A 20,005-nucleotide genomic window follows, 5' to 3' on the forward strand; every position below is an offset into this window, starting at 1 on the left:
GTGTGCGTCGTTGAGATCTACAACTGGGTTAGGGTTTGGCCCACAGAAGCACATGTGTAATTCTGGTACCGGGGCTCTTAAAGGGGCCCTCTCTGTTCTGTGTTTTTTTCCTTAGTAAAAATCAGATAGCAGGTTAGCACATGAGCTATGTGAAGCTGTTAGATGTTTCATGTAGCATGCTATGACTGGGTCATGCTCTACTTTGTCATTACATCGTATCAGGGGTGAGGGGTCGTAAAGGGGTGAACTGGTAAACCTTTCCTCCCCTTTTCTGATTGGTCAGGGGTTAAAACCGCCTGTCCTTCAGGGTTCCTGTCACGTTGCTCTTCGGCACGTTCCAGGGTAGGGGGGGGGGGGAGGGGAGTTTCCTGGTCCCACGCCCTGAAAGATTGGGCGTGTGCACCGCGGAAATTCCCCCACCATAGTGTACGTCACTGAGCGCGTTTCTATTGGTAAGACTTCCGTGAGTTGTTCAGGTTCCATGTTATGGATCTGTTTCAGGGAGTTGTCAGAGCTCCTCCTCACGAAGTTCCTCCTCAGGGAGAAGTGCCTTCTGTGAGTTCGGACCCTCTTTCCCGGTGAGGGAGCCTCCTCAGAGTTTCAGAGCCTCCTCCTCAGATTGTCAAGGTGAGTAGAACTTCAAAAAGGAGTTCTGCTCTATTGTATGTGTATTCGATTCAATTCGATTGTTGTGTATTGGTTCAGAGCCTCCTCCTCGGAGAGTCCTAACCCAAGTGTTACATAGCTCAATGTTGCAATATTTCTTTTCAATCTATACAGCTCGCGTGGGAAGTCTCTCTGGGGGTTCCCCGTCCTCTCCTTTTTGGAGTAGGTGGACGGGGTATTGTTTAGGGTATCCCTGACTCCTCTGTTGAGTCATGGGTTTCCCCCCGTCATAGGGGTACATCGCTCACCGTCCTCTCTTATGAAGTGTGGTTGACGGGGTGGTGTTTCCCTCAGCCGCGTCGCATGGGACCCATGTCCGTATTATTTTTTCTTTTTCTGAAAAAGGTAAAATTAAAAAGCGGCTTCTTGTCGTTCCCCAGGCGGCTTGGAGGAACGGTATCTGGTGTCTTGTTAGACTATCCATTGATGTGTTTTGGGTCTCGACGCATATATTGTCCTGGCTCTGGGTGTTTCTGATAGGAATCACGCATGAGGCTGGTGCGCCTTGGTTGCTCGTTATTAAAACAGCGTTTTTATAGGGCAACTGGGATGGAGTTTGTCTCTTCCGAGCGCCAGTTTACTAGGTTTGTCTCGACAAATTCTCGTTCATATCTGGGGGATGTTAACGGAATAGATCAAAACATAGGTAGAGGGGTTTCACGCCCTTGGGGTGGGCCACTGAGCACGGTACAAATGGGACCGTCTGGGTGGCGCCCTCTATAATGTTTAGATCGACACGCGTACCTACCCCCTCTCCTGGAGTGGGGATGTCGGCGTGATTAGGGCACGGGACTGGTTCTGGTCACGCTGGTCCAGGTCAGTTAACCCGTTGTCCGCCGGGGACGCAGATCTTCTGTTCTGGTACCCTGAGGGACTTGTGCTTTTTTCAGGGGGAAAATGCTGGGTCGGCCCGGGTGTCACAGGGTTGGGCGTTATAGAGACCCTGTCATAAAGGGGCTGGTTCTCCATTCCTTTCGCCCCTCTCTTCTCCCGCTTACGCATGGCTGAGAGGGGGCTGTTGAGGTGGGTTTTGTAGTACTCCTCTGGCATCCCTGTGTACGTCCCGGTCCGCCGGGCCCGGTCCGAAGTCTGCCTGCTCCCGCTGTAGTGTAGCCTCTTCAGTGCTTCGAGTTACAGCCATGCTGACTGCCTGAGTATGCCAGGGTCAGTGTGCCAGGCGGCGTGCTAGTGGGGGGAAGGGCCCGCTCTTGGATGGGCCCTGTCCGAATACGCTGGCGATGTGGGGGGCGGTGTCACTAGTGACCGCCTGGTGAGGTCTTGATGCTGTGGCGTCATTGACCTCTCCGGGCCCCCTTTTTCCAGGGGGATCCAGTCCCTTCTGGGTCTGGGTCTTCCTTCGCGCTCCGCTGCTACGGCCTTGCCACAGGGTTGAGTTTGCTCTTGACCCCGTGATTTTGGGGGCGGTAACGAGGTTTGTTCCTTCCGTTCGTTCCCTGGTGGCATGCGGGTTGTGCGTGTGCGTAGTCGTGGGGTCAAGCCACGGTCTGCTCACCCTGTGCATTGAGTTGCTCGAGTTCCTTTTTGCACGGTCGGATCCGTCTCCCTCCCGTCCTCCAATAGGGAGGGTATCCTCCATTAGGGAGGGTCGGGGGGCTCGGCCCTCCCCGGTTCTGATGGTTGTGGGGGGCCTCAGCGGGGTACATTTGTCGAGCTTCAAGCTCCCGCTCAGCTTCTGTTGTGCAGATGACGCTGAGCGGCAGCTAGTACGATATAGAACGATAGATTATGAATATAACCGTAGTTCTATGAGTACTAGTGACGCTCAGCGTCTAGACGCCACTGCAGCCCTTGATCTTTCCTTGTGGTGAAATTGGGAAGGAGATGAGTGTGTGGCCCCACCCCTGCTTATGTAGGTAGCAGATGGGGGTGTGGTCAGATGGATGTTGGTATGTAAAGGTACATTGTGAAGTTTTTATTCAGTGCACGTCACTGGAGTGAGATGTGTGCAGATGACGCTGAGCGTCACTAGTACTCATAGAACTACGGTTATATTCATAACCTATCATTACCATCTTCCTGGACTCTTACTTTTTAAACAGCACTGTGCAATATTACACCTACTGTAGACTTCAGAATATATTTTTTTATTTACTGTATCTTTTATTCAATTTTTATTCTATTTCATTTTATTCTATTCTTAGGCCATTTGTTTTGTTATTCTTATTCGTGACTTGTTCTGTCTAAATGTTTAATGTTGAGTGATTTGCAGTGTAAAATTTCCCTCAGGATAATACATTTCTATTCTATTCTATTCTATATCTTTGAAAAGTCTCCATTTATTCAACACTTTTGAATTCACTGAAAACTGAACTGAACTGACAAAAATAAGGTGCATAAAAAGCAAACAAAATTCCTCCACAGGCTACTCACCATCATTAGTAGAGCGGCAAGTGGCGTTTGGGGACAGAGTGTAATCTTCTTAAAACACTGCCCCTCCACTCATTCCTGAACTTTTTTGTTAAGTCCTTCTCAAATGCCAACTGAATTAAATTGGCCTTGCGTCGATGAAGCATACTAAGGCGATGTTCTGTAAAGACGTTCTTGAGGGTAGAAAACTAATTCTCACAGAGTGCCGTGCTAGCTTCAGTAGTGTTGTTGTTGACATCAGTGCCCACTAGGGCTGTCCCCGACTAAGGATTTGGATAGTTGACTTTGATTGAAAAAGAAAAAATAATTAAATTAAAATTAAAAAATTTAACTAAAAAAATATATATATTTACCAGGGTGGGCACAGCTGACTCTGTGGGCGGGCCCGGCCCCCTAATGCCCGCCCATGGCGCCGGGTCTGAGCGTCAGCTAAATTACTAAATGTAAATGTAACATGACTAGACACCTTTGCCTGTGTAGCACTTGTGTCACTAACAGTAACAGCTCGACACCACGGACCAGTTCTAGGCTCGAGGGAGGAGTAATATATACAGTAAAAGGAGTAGTAGACCAGAGACAAAGTTATAACAATAACCGGTGGTTTATTCAAAACAACAGCGTTGATAAGACAATGACGACAATATGCAACAGGTAAGTGAGGTAAAGTAAAGTATCCCTTTTTAGGTCCTTTTATTAACCCTTCCTTATCTTAGGAAGGTTAGTTCAATATCAAGTTTCTAGGTTGATTGAATCAACACATTTTGTGCAGACGTCTCTGATGATAATCACTAGCTAAAAGCTAGATTTAAAGTCGGACTGTCGTATATTGGAGTAGTCAAAGGTAGTTAACTAACACTGTTTGCTTAATGGAGAGAGGATGAACAGAACAAAGCTTTCCCCAAGACTCCTAGCCAGGAGGGAAAATTAGTTTGCCGTACACAACAAAGGTGTTTTGTTATCCCATATTTATTGATGTGGAGAGACCCTAGTGAGAGAGTTTGTGTCAACACAGGGAAACAATGATAATATTGTGCATTACATGATTATCCATACTTGTTACATTCACCTGGTCCAGTGCAGTGACCTTAAATTAATCTAGTCAACAAACAATTTGTTCAATATACATTCAGAAGCAAGTTTTACTCACGTATGGCACAATCTCAGATGGGATCGAGGAGGTTCAGACTGGCTGTCTGACCTAACTCCTAATACTTTCAGATAGGGGTTTTATACCAGTTATGACATCATACACTGTAATCCTTGCCTGGCCAATCAAAGTTACATCCAAAACATTGTCTTCCTCCTGGTCAGGTCTTCCAAATATGGTCAGGTAGGGATCTTCACCTCAGGGGGTCTGCTGTGGCTGTGGTTTCTTCCCCCAAGGACAGTTCATCAGAGCCATTGCATATGTAAAATTTTACCTAATAAACCATTTCTAGGGTGTATCTTTAGTGGAATGATCTATATATATCCAGAATTAAAACAGTGTATTCATTAACTATAGTTCAATACTAAACATTCTATATGAGATAAAACTGTACCTGTATTTAACAGACTGAAACTTACATTTTATATATAAACATTGAAAAGAGAAACAGAAAAGGAATGTTCTATTATTTTTATAAACAGTTGAAATTCAACTTTAAGTTGTTAATCCAATATTGTGTTTCATTCTAATCCAGTATAATATAATTACATTTTCCTTATATATTTTCAGAGCAAGTCTGTGGTCTCTGTCAGAACAGCTGTCTCTGCTGTAATCTGGTCATGCTGAGGTGTGACATTTAGTCTCTTTGTATTGGCGCTGATAACATTACCATCTCCATTGTCTTTGTTACCCTGAGTATACAGTCCTGAAGACATTCCCATGCTAAGGGTGAAACTGCCCTTAGGCGCTAATATTCATACATTCTGGTCAAATAAAGTTACATTTTATATTACATCCAAGTCAATTTACTACATTTCACCCTTGGCGTTATCTATAACGACATAAAAAATAAATTGACTTGCGTCCTAATAATAAACATTCAAAAACCAAATATATTAATATTCTTTTTCCTTGTCATTTGAATTTGTCCATTTTTAATACACATCATCAAATCTTCTTGTTTCTTCTTGTTGGCCCGTCTTTCCCCTGACTATAGAGAAATAAACTAGATATAATCAAACCTAAAATAAACCAGTTATTTTCCCCCATCCATCTTAGTGGGAAGAAATAAATGTTATATGTTAATATTCCAACAGTCATCTAAATGTAGTCTCCTTCTTTTATCTCCCAAATCATCAATGCATTCATCCTCTATTTATTCAACATTTCATCATCATTTTTACCTAATGTCCATTTTTACCTAAATTGTATTTTGATGACAGCTCAGTCACATTTGCATAATTAATCAATTGGTTTCTTATTTTAACTTTAACATTCTCCATTCAATATTCCACTCATATCCCTCTCACCCAGGGGCGGAGCTAGGGGGTGGCTACCTGGGCTCAAGCCCCGGATGTATTCTGAAAAGCCCCGAATCTATTTAAAAAAAAAATATATATATATATATATATATATATATATATATTTTTTTTTTTTTTTTTTTTTTTTTTTTTTACAATTCATCATTGTTACATGAAAATATGTTGGCACCAGATTTAGCAGAAGCTAATTTCCATCTGTGGTCTATCCAGCTGCTAACTGTATTTGAGTGAGTTAAGTCTTGGTGTTATGGTAGACTCAGACCTAAGCTTTAAATCACAATCAACAAGTTGACAAAAACTTAATTCTTCCACCTTAGAAACAGCTAAAGTACGGCCATTTATAAATCAAAAGGACACTGAAAACCAGATCCATGCCTTTATCTCAAGCCAACTCGACTACTGTAATGCACTCCTTACCGGCCTCCCGATTAAATACGATGATAACTATTTTATTGCAATGCACTATTGCATTATTTTATTCTATTTTACTAACTATTTTATTGCACTGCACTATTTTACTTTGTATCAGTGAATCATAGACGCCTGGCCATAAGAGCATTCGGAGCATCTCTGCTCTCCCACTATTGAACTTGGGGGAGCAAAGGTATAATCTTGCTCCACCACTTTTTGATTATATGAAAAATATGATATATCCCCCCCCAATATATAAATCTAACCATAACTACGTTATGGTTAACTGAGTTTTATAGTGAAAAGAGCAGCTTTATTGGTCAAGATTGAAGGCTCTATATTGCAGGAAATTGCACGTACAGGTTCATTAAATTAAAAAAAAATCTGTCGTGGAGGGGGTCGTGCCTGAGCCCCTCCAAACCACCCCTTGCCTGCCCAAAAAAAAAGAAAAAAAAAGGGGGCCCATCTGGGCTAAGCCCCGGATCTCCTACAATCCTAAATCCGCCCCTGCTCTCACCCTTGTGACCGCGACTTGTCAAAGGTCACATCTCACCATTCACAGCTCCACCTGGGCAGAGAATAGCAGAACAACACCTTTCAAAAAATATCTCCCTAACAAACCACTCTCACTACACTGACCACTGTCATATATCTATAAAAGAAAAAAATTATCACAATCTGCTCTATCGTCTAGTTCCCTAACCTACGTGTACATGTCACTCATATTTAGCCCTGCGTTGTGTTTTTTCCTATCAGCCCTCTGTCTAGCAGCCACTTTAACATGAGCAAGCACACACTCATGCTGCACACGCCCACACTTATGGCCACAAAGGAAAGGTCACTTTAAAAATAGTAGCAACAGTAACTGTTGTGAAGGATCAGATTAAACCGAATATGTATATTTATTTATATATATATATTTAATTGTATTTGTATATCGTTTGATATCCCCTGTATATTCCTTGTACAATATGCATTGAATAACCCGTTTCTACTGAACAGCCCATAATAGTTTCATTCTACCATTGGACGAGAACCTGGCGCCAGGTTGCCATACCCCTAGGTTCAAGTTCAATCGTGCCGCCTAACATGTCGAGGCAACCCCCGGTTCCGCGCAGTAATATGCCGGGCGAAATACGTGTGGTACTATTTGTTCATAGCGCATATATATATGGCGCTCGTAAAGTAGAACTTTCTTTTAGTCCAGTTCTTTACCCTCCAACAGAGTGACAGACGCAAAAGCCTCCCCACGAAGCACGTGCGGTGTAGTAGGGCCTACTTGGCCCAGAATAGGCATTGAGATATCGTGTAGATTAATAGTTGAATGGTCATAGTTTGGCACCATACCGTCGAGTTGGACGTATTCTATTAAGCTAATAATAGTCTATTTATGTATGGTGCATCGTTCGGTTCGAGTTCTACAGTTATCAGTACCCCCATCGTTCCTGACGTTATCTGGACGCTTATCCAGGCTGGTCAGACCCCGAGTGGTGATTGCATCCGAGGAGCTCCGGGTCAAAAGCGACTGGACCTGTATATTGGATTACTCTACCCGACGACGGCGAGCCTTCCACGGCTCTTGGATTATGCTTTATGTGCTTTGATTATTCCATGGATAAAGGCCAACACTGTCGAGTGTTGGAATTACCCCCCGGAGAGGACTACAGGTGAGGCGGCGCTCTACACGTGAGGTCGCACCACGTCTCTCCATTGTGGACCGGCAGATACCGTTCCACAGAGGGTCCAGCTGCATTCGTCTGCGGCCCGAGGTTCTGTGGGCACTGTGTCTAAGACTTTGGATTCTCCCAAGACACCGTCGGCCAGATGGGATGCCGCCAGCGGCTTCTCTAACCCCCCCCTCCTACTGTCTTACAACCAGCGGGACCCCCCCCCCCCCCCTTAGTGTATCCAGCTATAATCATTTAAGTACTATCGCTATCGTTTCCTAAATATTCCAGGTTGTATACTTACTCCCTGCGCAACCAGAGATTGGACATTCAATGTTGATTTACCTACGAATACTCATTTGCCATAAAAGTGCATACTTAACATTTCAAATCATAAATGTAATTAAGTGAATGTTGTATACACCCTTTGCTGTATTAAATATTCGATTTGGTCCATTTGTGTTGGTTCGTTTCATCAGGTGGGAAAGTGTTCATCATACTTATATCTTGTACTGGGTGGCCAGAAGTTAAAGTACATGAGGTAGTGGTATTAAATATCATATCTAACAATACAGTCAGGGAATTGTACCCCTCAGCTACAGTAACAGTGTATTGCACTACCAAAGGACCTAGCATGTCCTCCATGCTCTGTAAATAACTTATGTACAAATACCGAGATGCCCCACTATGTTACCTGTTTATTGCACAATGTTGTTTTATTGGATTCTATTATATGTTGTACTACTGTATTGCACATTGTTGCGGGCAAGACCACCCGCATTTAATTGTATACTTGTATGCCGTGACAAATAAAACTCTTGACTTGACTTGACTTGTCTGTGCGTCCTATCCAACCTCAAAATAGTCCATCAGTTTCCTTTGTTCAGTTTCCCCCTGTTCCCCACACCCATACACACCCAAATTGAATTCAACATCTCCCAGAGGACCTTGTTTACATAACTGCTCAGTCTCAGACTGTTCGTGCCCCCCCCCCCTTTCCGTGCTAGCCAGCTTCAGCCGTAGCAATGTTGTAGGCCAGCTCACATAGATCCTGTCATATTTTGTCCTATGATTGTCCGGCCTCGGACTTACAGGTCAGCGGCTCTCTTTGTCTCGTACCACATCTTTCCCCGTAAGTCCAACCTGGCCCCTTTCCCCAGGGTTATGATGAAGGAGGGGTATGTCCACACACGTCCTCTTCCCACAAAGCTGGTCATTTCTCACCCTTGGATTGAAAAGAACAGGAAATAAATGAACATTTTCCTATCGTGTTGCAACTAATGTACATATATACTCATCTACTTTGCTCATCCTATTCTGACTCCTGTGCAGTAATCTGCTTGCTGAAGTCCCCTCATGTGTTTGTTCATGCACTCTCTCCCCGACAGAGCCTGTGAAGAGATAAGGCACAACACAAGTCTCGATTACATAACAACCAACACTTTTAAGAGAAAATCCCATTGTAATGAACTACTTAGCTTTCAGACTTCCTGTCCTGAGTCCTGCTTTCTCAGTGTCACCCTTGACACTTCATTCACTCACTTCCTCCCACTCAGTCCGTAAAAAAATATAAATAGAAAGAGAGAAACAAAATGAAAACTAAACCGTACTACATCAAATCTGTAAATTAAGTCCCCATGCAGTAATTGAATTCTTGACAAACCACCAACATAAACCAGAAAAAGACAAACAAAAATAAATAACACATATTATTTAAACATATCCTCATGCATTCACCAATACTCAGATATTCATGCATTTAACTATAATTTCACATAAAACACTATAGTATCACATAAACAAACAAACATATTAGTGGCTTCCTCCCTTTCTGCTCTCAACCTCTGCTAATCCAGTCTAACCCCCTACCTTGCTCAATCGTAGTCCCATAGCCCTCAGGCCATTATGTTATCCTGCAATCTCACACTTACCCTAACATCCAGAGAGAGACTAGGAATCCCTCTCAACGATAGAATCTCAAAGCATTCCTAGTACCCTGAGAGTATAACATTAATCCCTCTAATCAAACAGTCAGCCATTCAATGTTATAACTCCACTTGAATGATCACTTATTGATTTCTCGCTCACACCTTATGTCTTCTGAAATAGCTCAAACTTTCAACTTCCTCCTACCTCTTCCCTGCTGTCTCACCTCCTCCTGTCGTAAAACAGCTACTGTAAACAGCAGCTGTCTGTTTATTGTTTATTGTTTAAAAATGATCCCCATTAGCTGTCACCTAAGTGGCGAGCTAGTCTTCCTGGGGTCCACATAGAAAGACAACACAAAACACAAAACATAACAACATAAGATACATATGACAATCATAATTAACAATGATAATCTAAAAACAGTAAAACATTGTAGACATCATTATCTAAAAACATTGTAACATTGTCTAAAAACAGTAAAACATTGTAGACATCATTATCAACATCAGAATATTTTGCTCACATATTTAAGTAGTGCATTCTCAGGTGGTATTTGAAAGACACTTTACTATTCAATTTACTTATGTTCAGTGGGCAGTTATTCCAATGATTGATGGCACGATAAACAACAGTCCTCTTTAAAGCATTTGATTTTGGACGTGGTAACATAATCTGTCCATCATCAGCTGACCTAGTAAAATAAGAATGAACCTGACTGCATCTGACAATTTGTTTGTATAAGAAAACAGGTTGAGATGAAAAGACAGTGTTCCTGAAAAATTTAACTGTGTTGAAAACCAGCCTATTCTCTACCGTTAACCATGAGAGTTGCCGGTGGATAGTGATGGTGTTTGTTCTCATGGAACAATGTAAAACTAACCTTGCAGCTCTGTTCTGGGCAGTTTGCAATTTCTTTAGTTGACCTTTGGATGCACCATACTGGTGCACAATATTCTAGGTGACATACAATTAAAGATTTCGCCACCTGTCCCACAATATATGTAGGGACATAAGACATTTCCTCACCATAGAAATACCACTCCCCATCTTCTTCACTATGGTATCAATGTGTTCTGCCCATGACAGCTGGCTATCAATTATTATGCCCAGTAATTTTACTTTATTTACCTGTTCTATGGGTTCATCAGACACGTTCAAACTCATTTTTGGTATTGATGACAATTTATGACTCGAACCCAAGATAATTGATTTGGTTTTTGAGATGTTTAGTACCAACTTATTCCGTTTTATCCAATCAAACACCATATTTAACTCAGCTGATAAAACATTGTCCAGTTCACTGACAGTTTTTGCAGCATAGTACAATGTGGAATCATCAGCATACATTTGTACAGTTGCTTTACATAGAACTGATGGTAAGTCGTTTGTGAAGATGGCGTATAGGAGTGGTCCAAGGCAGCTCCCTTGCGGGACCCCGCAGTCTAAGACCTTAGAGTGAGACCAGCTGCCAGTGTAATAAACCCTTTGTGTCCTACTTGTGAGATAACTCTTCATAAATATGATGGCTGTTGGACAAAACCCATAGCATTCTAATTTACCAATGAGCAGATCATGGTCTATGACATCGAATGCAGCACTAAAATCAAGTAATACTGCACCAGTCATCTTTGAGTTATCAATTTCCTTGAGCCAGTCATCTGTCATTACTGTAAGGGCAGAACAAGTAGAATGATTAGGTTTGTAAGCATGTTGAAAACTTGTGTTCAAGCCATTACAGTCAAAGTAATCCTGTATTTGTGAGTGGACTATTCTCTCCATCAGTTTACTGAGAACTGGGAGAATAGCGATAGGTCTACTGTTCTTCCCAGTGAGTGCTAGTCTGCCATCTTTAGGTAAGGGAATAATTTTACCATCTTTCCAGACAGTGGGATAAACACCTTTCATTAAGCATGCATTTAATATATGACATATCGGACCATAAACATAGTCAGCTGCCAGGCCAAGTACCTTACTATCTAGCATGTCAGTACCTACTGAGCTATGTTCAGGAAGGGACTTCAACATCTTCCTTACTTCCCGCTCAGCTACTCAATTAAACTTAAAAGTGCAACTCTTGTCTAACATCACATTCTTTTTTATGAGCTTTAGATAATCATAATCAGTATTGTCCATCTTCTGCCTTAGTGCATATACCTTATTTATGAAGAAATCATTAAAATAATTTGCTATATCAGATGGTTGTCAGAAACGTGCCTTCTGATTCCACAAAGGAAACCCCACCAGTTGTCCTTCTCCCCATTATTTCATTCTGTCTTGACCCCCTTGGCGGTTTACCCCCAGACCATCTAATATGACCTTATCAACTCTTGGCATTCTATGCATACAGCCCCTCCTCTGAGCCCTCTGTTCCGGCGAGCTGGTTTTAAACCATGAACACCCTATTGTCCCTTCATGAATGCAGTTAAACATCACACATTCTGCCTCCAGGGGCAATTCTAATTCCCCCAGAGCCAAATTAACATACATCTGCCTGTTTCCAAGCCTTAAATCAATATCATTACTCTAAACACAAAACACAAAACATTACAGTGCCTTTACTCACTACCAATACCCTACTATGGAATGAAAGCAATCACACAATTATCAAATGATCACTACATTATAAACAGATCTACAATACTCAATTTATAAACACAGCATTTATCCTAGGACACCATTGTTCAAGAACGGCATGTTACTTCACATTATATAAATATTCACTTATCCCCACTAGGAATGAAAGCAACACATTTCCCCAAACTACTAAAATTGACATGCATCACAGAATCAGTTAGCACATACATCACACAATATAAGCAAAATTCCAAAACATTACACAGCATAATACTTCATTCTATACATATAAAATATAGCACAGAATAAAAAGTGTGACAAACATTATTAAACAGTTGTCTTGGTTTACAACAACTACAAAATAGTAATACTTTCAAACCTGCCCTCTATAGATAAATGCCAACCCAAATTCACTCTATACTCATTGCAACTTTTATTAGCCAGTAGGGAGACGCAACACAAGGCCACAGACAGGGTAGGTGAGGGTGCAGTGACACAAAATCCAAGAGACAATTTGCAAAATAATAATATTTATCTCACAAAACACAAATCAGCAACACAGAGAGCAAGGAGGACCTACCAGTGGCACCAAATGAAATATCAAAAGGAAATTAAAGCCCACCCCCCCTTACAGGCGTGGATGCCCAAAAGTACAGGTGGCGGTGCTCACTTCTAAGGCTGGTGTCTTTAACAGTAGGTCACCTACGTGATGCAAAATGTATACCCAGGGTATCTTCCTGTCCTCAATGTCCCTGTGTGCGAAACAAAAGATGAATACAAAAGAAAAGCAATCACCATAGGCTGGGTGACACAAGAGAACAAAATACACGGGTTAACAGAAATGTGCAACAAACTATAATGACTTAAACACAACACAATGAACCAGAGCTTCAGGTACCAGCTCTATACCAAACTAATGCCAAAAAGGCCACAGCTCACAAACAGCACAAAACTAAACTAAACTCCTAAACTAACTAACAGCACAAAGTGCCAGAGCCTTCACCAGCTCTATTACCAGAACACACAAAGCGCTCTCCCACACAGACCAAGTATAGTTACCACAACCAAACAAACCAGGGAGCCAATTAACACTGGACACAAATGGAGTATATGAAGGAGTGTGGAGCTTGATTGCTTGACGAGCCTCAGCTGCTGCTCCTGCTGCTGCTGTTGTTGTTGCTGGAACTGAGACACCTGCGAATGGGGATATGTAGACACAAGAGGGAGACAAAAGAACATAACAAACAACACATGCCTATATATACAACATATTATCATACACTACTCCCTCTATATATATACATACATAAGGACACCATCCGTAACAACATTATTCCCAAGACTATATCTGCTGTAACTAACCTTTAACTCCTACATTATCCCTACATTTATACTATCAATGCTATATCACTGTGTATCTTTTTAACAAGCACAGACATTAGCAAGCATGTTGTTTCCAACCTGTTTGGAACTTTAATCTTCTAATATGTGACCCGCCGTGACCAAACCCGATTTGATCCGCAAAGGGGGAGGTGCTCTGAAATGAACCAAATGTCTTGCTGTCCAGAAAATCCCAAAAATCGAAATCTTGATTTTTTTTACATATTTGAATTGTCATTAATCTGTTCCATTATTTGCCCTTAGTTGCAAACTTAAATACAACTTGTAAATGAGGTAATTATTGCTATAATAGTTCCACAAATTTTCTTTCAATTGAGGATAAAAACTACACGAGCGGGCTTGGGCCTGTCCACAGGGGGCTTAATAGGTGTACTTAATAGGTGTTAACACACAGACGTCATTATTTAGCTCTCCTTTCTCAGAGAGAGAATAACACACTATTAATACACTATCTTAATGTTATAAGTTATAAGCAACGTAACGCAGTGTCTAAAAAAAAGATAAAAAAAAAGAGGCCTTGACGGCCGTTATAAAACGCGTGTTTTAACTTAATTAAAAACCATTAAAACACAGTTCGAATTTTATGAGCGAACGAATTTCGGTAGGGTGCATTTTTTCCAACCTAATGGCTAAAAGTAAATTAATTTAATACGGAAACGGAGTGATAAAAAATGGCTTTTTCATCGGAGCGAGAGATTATTATTATTGTGGGGGCCCTGATGTAAACTATTTTCTGCGCTGGCATTCAGCACGGAATCTGTTAATACAGTTAAAAGTAAGTTGTTGTTGTTGTTGTTGTTGTTGTGTCTTTCACTACCACACTACATGTATTTACATCTAAATACATCTAAATGCTTAACTGTTACTGCACCGTGTATCCCTCCTGTCTGGACGTTATGAATGTGAATGTGCGCAGCACCGTGTATAGGCAGGGGAGATGAGATGAGGCGCGCGTTAACCCTTTCACTGCCACACTACAGAAGCGCTTAGTAATGCTTCGCCTCAACTCCGTTTCTGGTCGAACTAGTGAGCGAATCTTTAATATTTTTTTTGATTCATATTCAGAGGTAATTCGTCGAGATATTTCTAATTGGTATTTATCAAAAATAAATATTAGAAATATGGTCAAACAACATTTCGAACCGCTGAGCGCTTCGTAACGTTCGCCTCAACGCCGTTTCTGGTCGAACTAATGAGCGAATCTTTAATAATTTTTTTGATTCATATTCAGAGGTAATTCGTCGAGATATTTCTAATTGGTATTTATCAAAAATAAATATTAGAAATATGGTCAAAACAAACATTCATCCGTCTTTTTCGATGAAAAACTCCGTGGGGGTGGGGGGGGTGACTCGGGGAGCGAGTGAATTTTCAAGACAGAACCTTCGCCTCAACTCCGTTTCTGGTCGAACTAGTGAGCGAATCTTTAATATTTTTTTTGATTCATATTCAGAGGTAATTCGTCGAGATATTTCTAATTGGTATTTATCAAAAATAAATATTAGAAATATGGTCAAACAACATTTCGAACCGCTGAGCGCTTCGTAACGTTCGCCTCAACGCCGTTTCTGGTCGAACTAATGAGCGAATCTTTAATATTTTTTTTTATTCATATTCAGAGGTAATTCGTCGAGATATTTCTAATTGGTATTTATCAAAAATAAATATTAGAAATATGGTCAAAACAAACATTCATCCGTCTTTTTCGATGAAAAACTCCGTGGGGGTGGGGGGGGTGACTCGGGGAGCGAGTGAATTTTCAAGACAGAACCTTCGCCTCAACTCCGTTTCTGGTCGAACTAGTGAGCGAATCGTTAATATTTTTTTTGATTCATATTCAGAGGTAATTCGTCGAGATATTTCTAATTGGTATTTATCAAAAATAAATATTAGAAATATGGTCAAAAACAACATGTATCCGTTTCTTTTGAACCGCACTCGCAGTGTACCACTTGGTAAAGTTTCGCCTCAACTCCGTTTCTGGTCGAACTAGTGAGCGAATCTTTAATATTTTTTTTGATTCATATTCAGAGGTAATTCGTCGAGATATTTCTAATTGGTATTTATCAAAAATAAATATTAGAAATATGGTCAAAACAAACATGTATCCGTCTTTTTCGATGAAAAAACATTTTTTTTTCAATAAAAACTGACGTGGTATCAAACAAACACTAATTTAAGTGGTTAAAATTCGAAAATATGTGTAATTTTTTACAGATATCTTGAGAATAGGCTATGAATGTTAAACATGGGTAAAAAAATGTTTTAAAAATAGTAAACAGTTAAAATTATATGGCTTTAAACATGATGTATCTTTTCATCTCCCTTAAGCCCAGTGAGCTCCCTCATCGTTAGGACAGCACAAGGGTTAACCTTTCACTACCACACTACAGAAGGTTAACCTTTCACTACCACACTACAGAAGGTTAACCTTTCACTACCACACTACAGAAGGTTAACCTTTCACTACCACACTACAGAAGGTTAACCTTTCACTACCACACTACAGAAGGTTAACCGTTCACTACCACACTACAGAAGGTTAACCTTTCACTACCACACTACAGAAGGTTAACCTTTCACTACCACACTACAGAAGGTTAACCTTTCACTACCACACTACAGAAGGTTAACCTTTCACTACCACACTACAGAAGGTTAACCCTTTCACTACCACACCACAGAAGGTTAACCTTTCACTACCACACTACAGAAGGTTAACCTTTCACTACCACACTACAGAAGGTTAACCTTTCACTACCACACCACAGAAGGTTAACCCTTTCACTACCACACTACAGAAGGTTAACCTTTCACTACCACACTACAGAAGGTTAACCTTTCACTACCACACTACAGAAGGTTAACCTTTCACTACCACACTACAGAAGGTTAACCTTTCACTACCACACTACAGAAGGTTAACCCTTTCACTACCACACTACAGAAGGTTAACCTTTCACTACCACACTAGTTTCAAGTTTCAAGTTTCTTTAATAGTTGTCATACAGAAGTACAGAATACTTTTGTACAAAATGCTTCTTACTGTTGCGCTCCAGAGACTGTGCATGACAAGATAAGTATGAAATAAAAACATAGTAAAAATTAGAAGTAAAAAAAGAGGTCACAGTGTTCAGTTTAGACATATGTACAATGTTCGTAGACGTAGACACTACAGAAGGTTAACCTAGTTGTTGTGTCTTTCACTACCACACTACATGTATTTACATCTAAATGCTTCTGGAGAGGCCATCAGAACATTGAACATTGACTTTAGGATGTCTATTTTTATCTTGTGTTATTTTAAATGCTAATAAAATCTTGAAACTTGATTAAGTTTCTTGTTTATTATCAGGGTCCCTTTCACTACCACTACCAGTCACCAGACTCATTGTAATAACAAAGAGCCTCAGACTGGAAAGCTGCCAGGTGTTAATTGCCCTAGAGAGAGGGGGGCCATGGATTACAATGACTTCTGGGTAGTGTTGTAGTTGTTTCACTATTGTCACTGAATAGCCTGCTCGTCTCTTGAAGGCTATTATCTCTGAATACGTTTTGTGATAATCACCATGAATCATAGGAAGTAGCTTGCAAAGTATCCCACCAAAATGTTCAAGTGATGGCTTATTTTGAAGGTATGAATCTGTACTTTCATAATATGTAAAAAAAAAAAAATGAAGATCCCTCAACATGACCCTGAAGTCCATACCTGGTCACATATGTCGGTGTATCCTTCTAACCAGCTTAAACATCTAGCAAGCATTGTTATGGACATACAGAGTACCATAATCAAAAATCAACCTATTGTTTCTTCCCGATTACAAGTTACCCTGCATAACCTGTGAACAAGATTAAAATGTCCCCTTGTTGATTCATACAAGTCTAACCATGTATCAACCGTTTTGGTTAAGGAAACAGTAACCTTAAGCAAATAAATAACATCACTTACTGTCAGTCCTAATTTAATTGCACTGCTTACATAAATCAGTACACTACTTTTACTTTATACCCCTACAGCTGAATTAACTAACAACCTGAGTTTGCTAACTGAAACTACTCAACTGGAATTGTAACCGCCATGTATGACGTGTGCAGATGGCAAAACAAAGGGGGGAAACAACATTGCAGCTCTCTCAGCATCTGAGCTAACACACAACTACAACAGCCTCCCAAAGTAAATAACAACCCCCAAAAGCCATCGAAATATACCTCTAACACCCCATATAGGACAACTTCCACCCCATGGCATCCTCAATATTCTCACATCAACAACCACCCCATTAATAATATATAGACACGTCCTTCCACCCAGTAGCCCTGAGCTCAATTAGCCCAAAGCTAATATGCTACACCGACGTCCCGCGATGCACAGTTCCCCTGCGCCGAATAAAACACAAACGTACCTAACGTTCACAACCACACTCTTCATACACATACATAATAAACAATCAAACTGTCGCCACAACCAACCACAAATCCCTAACGTTACTCACCCCGCACCCAACCTAGCCAGCATCAACAACAAACTTCACGCCCCACTAGCACTTCCTTCTCCCGGTATCCGCAACACCGGATGTGACTCACCGGAAACCGGAAGTACCCAGCACACATTTTCCCCTCCAGGAACGATTAGCAGAGTTTGGCTCAGTCAGTTAACACATCACAGTGAATCTTTTCCTCACCATATTACCTTATAAAACACACATTTTAACCCAATCTCCTATTAAGTGCCATATCTAACAGCTGTTTCAGTGCTCAGTTGTCACACTTACAAACCAACCCCCGCACGAGGCGTTGATCACATGGCGCTACAAATATAACCCACAAAAAGACACTGTGTCGCCGACTTTTTAATGCATATTGCCTTATTCCTTCCCAGCAGTAAGCCGTCGTAGTTACCACCAGGGGCATAGGCCGGCCAATATTCCAAATATCACGTGAAATATAGTGTTTCCAGAGCCAAAACGATTAAATTCCACATGAAACATCATAGTGTTTCCCAGGCCAAAACGATTTACCCCCAACTGTGGCATTTCACAGTTCTCATAGCAGGAAATCATTCGTCAGGTTTTCTTCTTCAATTTAACCCCCTAATGGGGCTGATCTCGGACAACGACGAGAAGGCCTACCGGGAGGAGGTGGAGGTACTGGAACGCTGGTGCCAGGACAACAGCCTGCTCCTGAACATTGGCAAAACCAAGGAACTGATCGTGGATTATAGGAGAGGACAGCAGGAGACACACACACCACTGATGATAAACGGGGCTACCGTGGACAGGGTGAGCAGCTTCAAGTACCTGGGGGTCCACATCTCAGAGGACCTGACATGGTCAACACACATAGGCACAGTAGTAAAGAAGGCGAAACAGCGTCTCTACCACCTGAGACAGTTAAGGAAGTTCAGAGTATCGGGGAAGATACTCCAGTCCTTCTACTCAGGAGCTGTAGAGAGCATCCTGACCGGAAACATCACTGCCTGGTATGGAAACAGCACGGCACAGGACAAGAAGGCCCTACAGAAAGTGGTGCGCTCAGCCGAGCGTACCACGGGTATTGCACTACCCCCCCTGCAGGTTCTATACAACAAGAGGTGCAAATCCAGAGCCTGCAGGATAATGAAAGACCCTCACCACCCCAATAACAGCCTGTTTCAGCTGCTGAGGTCAGGCAGACGCCTGCAAATCTCAGCTACTAGGACAGAGCGGTTTAGGCTCAGCTTCTTCCCCCAGGCCATCAGAGCCATGAACAATGTACATTGAGTGCTCAGAACATTGAACTGTCCACACACAAGCACACATGAACACACACACGACACGCACACTGTGCACGCTCACACACGAGCAGCCACTTAACACTTTAACATGAGCGGGCACACACTCATGTCGCACACACGCACACTTATGGCCAAAGGAAAGGTCACTTTAAATTAGGATAACAGGAACAGTGTATTGCACTACCAAAGCTAACTAGCATGTCACACATGCGCTGTAAATAACTATGTACAGATACCGAGATGTCACTCCATGTTACCTGCTATCTGTTACTGCACAATGTTGTTTCTTCTTTTGATTCTATTATATGTACCACTGTATTGCACATCGTTGCGGGCAAGACCACCCGCATTTCATTGTATGCCGTGACAATTAAAACTCTTGACTTGACTTGACTAATGGGCACAACATAATAATAAACCCCTAGACCCTCTCTTTAACCCTTGAGAGTCCAAGGGCCTGTTTGAACCCGTCGGCGGAGAACAAAAGGATTTATAATTTCTCCCAAATGCTCAAAAAGTACATATTTTCAGAAATCTGTAAAAATTGAAAAATTACAATTTCGAGTGCTTTGAGATGTAATCTATATGTCTCCTTACTTGCTAAACGTAATACGACTTGTAAATATGTTTAATTCTTGCAAAATTGTATAGTTCTAAATTATCCCCGTATTCATGGCACTACAGCGCGCCACGTACATGCACGCGCACACACACAAAGAGCGGCGTG

This window comes from Notolepis coatsorum (assembly GCF_963971535.1).
Source record: "Notolepis coatsorum genome assembly, chromosome: 7".
NCBI lineage: Eukaryota > Metazoa > Chordata > Actinopteri > Aulopiformes > Paralepididae > Notolepis > Notolepis coatsorum.